At 47.3% G+C, this 6,123-nt stretch overlaps 2 non-coding genes across 2 annotated transcripts; both read right to left on the bottom strand.

Moving 5' to 3' along the window:
* Window positions 1-1,172: 1,172 nt before the first annotated feature.
* On the bottom strand, window positions 1,173-1,329 carry LOC123719218. The gene has a single exon (XR_006755283.1). It is a non-coding gene; the product is annotated as a 5.8S ribosomal RNA (ribosomal RNA).
* A 351-nt stretch (window positions 1,330-1,680) lies between these two features.
* Window positions 1,681-3,586, bottom strand: LOC123719213. Its single transcript, XR_006755279.1, has one exon. It is a non-coding gene; the product is annotated as a small subunit ribosomal RNA (ribosomal RNA).
* Between the last annotated feature and the right edge of the window lie 2,537 nt (window positions 3,587-6,123).

Below are 6,123 nucleotides of genomic sequence, written 5' to 3'. Positions count from 1 at the left end.
TATGATATTTAGCCTTAGATGGAGTTTACCACCCACTTAGGGCTGCACTCTCAAGCAACCCGACTCTTAGGAGTGTCCCTCTCGCAGACTCGCCCCGTCGCTACGGGCCTGGCACCCTCTGCGGGAAAACGGCCCCGTTCAAGACGAACTTGGACGGTAGCGGAGTCCGCGAGAAAGCGGAACCTCCCGAACACCACATCTCCGCGACCGAGACGACCGCGGGATTCAGTGCTGGGCTCATCCCTGTTCGCTCGCAGCTACTAAGGGAATCCTGGTTAGTTTCTTTTCCTCCGCTTACTAATATGCTTAAATTCGGCGGGTGATCCTCCCTGATCTGAGGCCAACGATAAAAAGGTGTGAGGCAGACGCGATATCCGTCGGCGCAACGGCGTACGCGACACGCTATTTTTACAAGCGCGTCGACGACGCCACGCGCCCTCCGGACGTCGAGTCCGCCTACATTATATGCGCTCGCACGAAAGCGGCGCGGCACCTTGCGAACAGCGTGGTGGTGGCGACACATAGATGTCGCGTTGCGCGAAATCAATCAATCGCACACCACCAAGCGGTTCTTCTGTTGTTGTTCGTTAACGACGGCATCGTTCCGTCCGTTTTAAGAACACACGTCACAATAATTTCGTACACACTACAATTGCACAAACACCGCACGCACACACTGGGGCGCAACCGCTAGAGCAGCGGGCGCGCGCGTTTCGCTTCCTCTCGCGAGAGTAAGAGAAACTGAGCCGAACGCGACAACTTTCAACGACAGCGTCGAGACACGTCGACGCGCGCACCGGCGCCGACCGTCGCGCGATCGCCATGCGGGACCGGGACGATGCGAGCAAACACGCGCGACGCGTAAACGCGAACGTCGTTGTCGTCGTTGTCGTTGTCGTTGCGTAAAGACTCGACGCGCACCCGTGCCGCGGGAGACACGGTGCGGCGGGGAGAATTTATTTGTGCGACAAAAGTATCGTATAGACGTGGCTTAACACGGCCAATACGGATGACGAGTCGTAATCGAACATATATTCGAACGGATCGTTCGGCCGCTCGGCGGCCTAGCGAAACCGTCAATTGCACGCGCGACAGAGATGCGGCGCTACGACCGGAGTCGCAGCGATCGCCGCTCGTCACGCGAACAGTGTGGCTTTTTGTTTTTATGCAGCCGGCCCTCAGACAGGAGTGGTCCTGGATATTTCTCCACGGACCGCAATGTGCGTTCGAAATGTCGATGTTCAAATGTGTCCTGCAGTTCACACTATGACGCGCAGTTAACTGCGTTCTTCATCGACCCGCGAGCCAAGTGATCCACCGTTCAGGGTAATCGTTTTGTTTTTGTGTGTGTTTTTGTATGAGAAAATATAAAAGGTGCGAAAAAATTAAACAAAAAAATTTGAAAATAATACTTATCATTAACGTGTACGACAAATGAAAAGAAAGAAAATCTCTTTTATTTGCGTGGTTGTACACAAAAATTAAAATATTATTTCAAAGTATCAATAGGCGATAGCGAACGCTAATCAAAGCGTGTCGCAACGCACACGTCGCGAATCGACGAGAGAGAGTCAACCGTCTCGGATTCGATTTTGATTCGTATCATTCACGTGTTTTTTGTATTTTTTTCTTTTTTTGCGAGTCTTTGACAACAACAAAACAAAAAGAAAAAACCAACGTTAATGATCCTTCCGCAGGTTCCCCTACGGAAACCTTGTTACGACTTTTACTTCCTCTAAATGATCAAGTTTGGTCAACTTCCCAGCAACGCCGACGGCCGTGAGGCCACCGCGTGTCGGTCCGAAGACCTCACTAAATCATTCAATCGGTAGTAGCGACGGGCGGTGTGTACAAAGGGCAGGGACGTAATCAACGCGAGCTTATGACTCGCGCTTACTAGGAATTCCTCGTTTATGGGGGATAATTGCAAACCCCAATCCCCAGCACGAAGGAGTTTCAACGGGTTGCCCGGGCCTCTAGGCCAGGGAGAACATGTTGATTCCTTCAGTGTAGCGCGCGTGCGGCCCAGGACATCTAAGGGCATCACAGACCTGTTATTGCTCAATCTCGTGCGGCTCGAAGCCGCCGGTCCCTCTAAGAAGAATTTTAATACGTCGCCAGTGAGTTGCGCTCCCCGAGAGTCGCGCACACCTTGAATGACGACGCCTATTTAGCAGGCTAGAGTCTCGTTCGTTACCGGAATTAACCAGACAAATCGCTCCACCAACTAAGAACGGCCATGCACCACCACCCACCGAATCAAGAAAGAGCTGTTAATCTGTCAATCCTTCCGGTGTCCGGGCCTGGTGAGATTTCCCGTGTTGAGTCAAATTAAGCCGCAGGCTCCACTCCTGGTGGTGCCCTTCCGTCAATTCCTTTAAGTTTCAGCTTTGCAACCATACTCCCCCCGGAGTCCAAAATCTTTGGTTTCCCGGAAGCTGCCCGCCGAGCCATTGTAGTAACGTCGGCGGATCGCTAGATGACATATTTACGGTTAGAACTAGGGCGGTATCTAATCGCCTTCGAACCTCTAACTTTCGTTCTTGATTGATGAAAACACCTTTGGCAAATGCTTTCGCTGATGTTCGTCTTGCGACGATCCAAGAATTTCACCTCTAACGTCGCAATACGAATGCCCCCAGTTATCCCTATTAATCATTACCTCGGAGTTCTGAAAACCAACAAAATAGAACCGAGATCATATTCTATTATTCCATGCACGAAATATTCAAGCGGCATTTTGAGCCCGCTTTGAGCACTCTAATTTGTTCAAAGTAAAATTGTCGGCCCACCTCGACACTCACCGAAGAGCACCGCGATAGGATTTTGATATTGAACCGGCGTTTTACCGCCGGCTCACCGACGATATGCTCCGCAGACGTGTCAGTATCACCGCGGATGCGGTGCACCGACAGCGCGGCGCACAAATGCAACTACGAGCTTTTTAACCGCAACAATTTTAGTATACGCTATTGGAGCTGGAATTACCGCGGCTGCTGGCACCAGACTTGCCCTCCAATTGTTCCTCGTTAAAATATTTAAAGTGTACTCATTCCGATTACGAGGCCTCGTAAGAGTCCCGTATCGTTATTTTTCGTCACTACCTCCCCGTGCCGGGAGTGGGTAATTTGCGCGCCTGCTGCCTTCCTTGGATGTGGTAGCCGTTTCTCAGGCTCCCTCTCCGGAATCGAACCCTGATTCCCCGTTACCCGTGACAACCATGGTAGTCGCAGAAACTACCATCGAAAGTTGATAAGGCAGACATTTGAAAGATGCGTCGCCGGTACTGGACCGTGCGATCGGCAAAAGTTATCCAGATTCATCAAAATTAACGACTTCGGACGCATGGCCCTCCGCCGATTGGTTTTGATCTAATAAAAGCACTCATCCCATCACTGGTCAGAGTTCTGATTGCATGTATTAGCTCTAGAATTACCACAGTTATCCAAGTAACTGAGTAAGATCTAAGGAACCAAAACTGATATATTGAGCCATTCGCGGTATCGCCTTAATACGGCTTGCACTGAGACATGCATGGCTTAATCTTTGAGACAAGCATATAACTACTGGCAGGATCAACCAGGGAGCTGCTTACGCAAACGACACGCCTACACCGCGGTCACGCGGCTTCGGCGAGCCGCTGGCTCGGCGGCGTCGAGGGGCGCGCGCTTGCGCGCGCGCCTTCTCGACACGCGTGAACGTAACGCGTCGAATTTGCACGCGACGCGACGTTCGCGCTTCATATCGATAGACTAACTTTGACCGGTCTACGAGCGGCCGTCCCGTCACGATCTCGCAACGAGGTGATGTACAACGATGCTCGACCACTGTGAGGGACATAAAACTGCAACGAACACGACCCCGCGGGCGGGAATCGATGTTGTGACAATTTGAAAATTGAACATTCATCTAAACGCAACTTCTCAATTTTTATTCAATACGTTATTGTAAACATATTAAAACTCGGCTGGCAATTACATGCGCACACACACGCATGATTCGCACTAGATACGATCAACGCCCGGAGCTTGAGGGATAAATTCCAACACGACGCTGCGCACACCGTTTCGACGATGGGCGCGTGTGCGTCCTCTTTTATACATTCTTTCCATATACGGTCGCCGTGGCGACCGCGCACGTGTCGAACACGCTAGGCGCCCTGCGTTGAGGTGTGCCTAGAAGCGTATTCTTTTAACATCACAGATAACACCGGGGGAGACGGTCCCAAATCTTGGTCGATTGGTAACATCACCATACGGTCTGCGAACGCGGTGCTATAATATAATTTTATATTATATTATATAAAATATGAGGAGGAGTAGTATGTATATTCTTTGTTATTTTGTGTTGACACAAGAGAGATATATAAAATGTACTATACACCACACACACAGAGAGAGAGAGAGCTGGGAAAGATCTCGGCGGTCTCGCATTCGAAATACGAATTTGATATAATTTCCTCCGAAAATCCATACCCATATCTATATCATCCATGCGCGAATATATGTATATAATATTCTCACACTTCGCACAAACACAAAAACAAGAACACATTCTCTCTCGTCCGTCGTTCGTGTCTATTTGAGACGAACGACGCGCGGCAACGAGAACGAGTCGACGCTGTGCGCACGACTGTTTCGCTCCACATCTATACCGAGAGCAATAGTCCGCGTCGGCATTGGAGCGGACGTCGAATGTTTCTCGTAGAGCGAGCGAGAGAGAGACGATTTTTCATTTTATTATGTATGTGTATTGGCGTGCAGTAGTAGCACGTAGTAGTACTAGTAGTAGTAGTAGTAGTAGTAAAAAAATATTATTATTTATTTTATTGACTGATATGATTTTGTTTGTTTTCTTTTTTTTGCATAGACATTTGTATTGATAGATATGTTTCTCGTTGAAGCTCGCAGCACACGCTCAGAGAAATGGCAATGTGGGTTTATTTGAAGAAAAGAAAAAACAAAAAAAACAATTATATTTATTAATAATATGTATGTATGTATGTATGTATGTATGTATGTATGTATGTATGTATAATAATGAATTATAATAATTATTCCGATGCAACGTCAGAGGAAAATGTTTCTCGTACAGGTGCGGCGCGCGACGGCCGGCCGCTCGACAGTTTCGCGCCGAATGTTTCTCGTTGAAGCTCGCAGCACACGCTCAGAGAAATGGCAATGTGGGTTTATTTGAAGAAAAGAAAAAACAATTATATTTATTAATAATATGTATGTATGTATGTATGTATGTATGTATAATACTGAATTATAATAATTATTCCGATGCAACGTCAGAGGAAAATGTTTCTCGTACAGGTGCGGCGCGCGACGGCCGGCCGCTCGACAGTTTCGCGCCGAATGTTTCTCGTTGAAGCTCGCAGCACACGCTCAGAGAAATGGCAATGTGGGTTTATTTGAAGAAAAGAAAAAACAAAAAAAACAATTATATTTATTAATAATATGTATGTATGTATGTATGTATGTATGTATGTATGTATAGTAATGAATTATAATAATTATTCCGATGCAACGTCAGAGGAAAATGTTTCTCGTACAGGTGCGGCGCGCGACGGCCGGCCGCTCGACAGTTTCGCGCCGAATGTTTCTCGTTGAAGCTCGCAGCACACGCTCAGAGAAATGGCAATGTGGGTTTATTTGAAGAAAAGAAAAAACAATTATATTTATTAATAATATGTATGTATGTATGTATGTATGTATGTATAATAATGAATTATAATAATTATTCCGATGCAACGTCAGAGGAAAATGTTTCTCGTACAGGTGCGGCGCGCGACGGCCGGCCGCTCGACAGTTTCGCGCCGAATGTTTCTCGTTGAAGCTCGCAGCACACGCTCAGAGAAATGGCAATGTGGGTTTATTTGAAGAAAAGAAAAAACAAAAAAAACAATTATATTTATTAATAATATGTATGTATGTATGTATGTATGTATGTATGTATGTATGTATGTATAATAATGAATTATAATAATTATTCCGATGCAACGTCAGAGGAAAATGTTTCTCGTACAGGTGCGGCGCGCGACGGCCGGCCGCTCGACAGTTTCGCGCCGAATGTTTCTCGTTGAAGCTCGCAGCACACGCTCAGAGAAATGGCAATGTG

The sequence above is a fragment of the Pieris brassicae genome, unplaced genomic scaffold, assembly GCF_905147105.1.
Source record: "Pieris brassicae unplaced genomic scaffold, ilPieBrab1.1, whole genome shotgun sequence".
In the NCBI taxonomy this organism is placed as follows: Eukaryota; Metazoa; Arthropoda; class Insecta; order Lepidoptera; family Pieridae; genus Pieris; species Pieris brassicae.
Note: the sequence above shows the minus strand (reverse complement) of the source record. Positions and strands in the feature narration are given on the sequence as shown.